Source organism: Camelina sativa, chromosome 12 (assembly GCF_000633955.1).
Source record: "Camelina sativa cultivar DH55 chromosome 12, Cs, whole genome shotgun sequence".
Taxonomy (NCBI): Eukaryota; Viridiplantae; Streptophyta; class Magnoliopsida; order Brassicales; family Brassicaceae; genus Camelina; species Camelina sativa.
In genome coordinates, this window is record NC_025696.1 from 5,849,126 (window position 1) to 5,849,681 (window position 556).

Genomic DNA, 556 nt, shown 5'->3' on the forward strand with positions numbered 1-556 from the left:
CTCCCATACAAAGCCTCATAAGGAGCCATCTTAATACTCGCCTGATAACTGTTGTTGTAAGCAAACTCTACCAAGTTCAGGTGATCTGCCCAATGGCCACCCCAATCCAACACAAACATCCTCATCAAATCCTCCATCGTCTGGATTGTCCTCTCTGACTGTCCATCAGTCTAGGGATGATAAGCTGTACTCATATGCACCTTAGTGCCCATCTCTGCCTGAAATGCCTTCCAGAACACCGAAGTGAACTTAGAATCCCTATCAGACACAATGCTCGCTGGCACCCCATGCAATCTGACTATCTCCCTCACATACTTCTTAGCCAAGACCGCTACTCCATCAGTCTTCTTAATGGCCAGAAAATGCGCAGACTTAGTCAACCGGTCCACTATGACCCAAATAGCATCAAATGTCCGTGACACTGGCAATCCTACCACAAAATCCATGGTGATCATATCCCACTTCCACTCAGGAATGGGTAAACTCTTCAGTAACCCGCCAGGAACCTGATGCTCAGCCTTCACTAGCTGACACACATCACACCTCGAAACCCAAC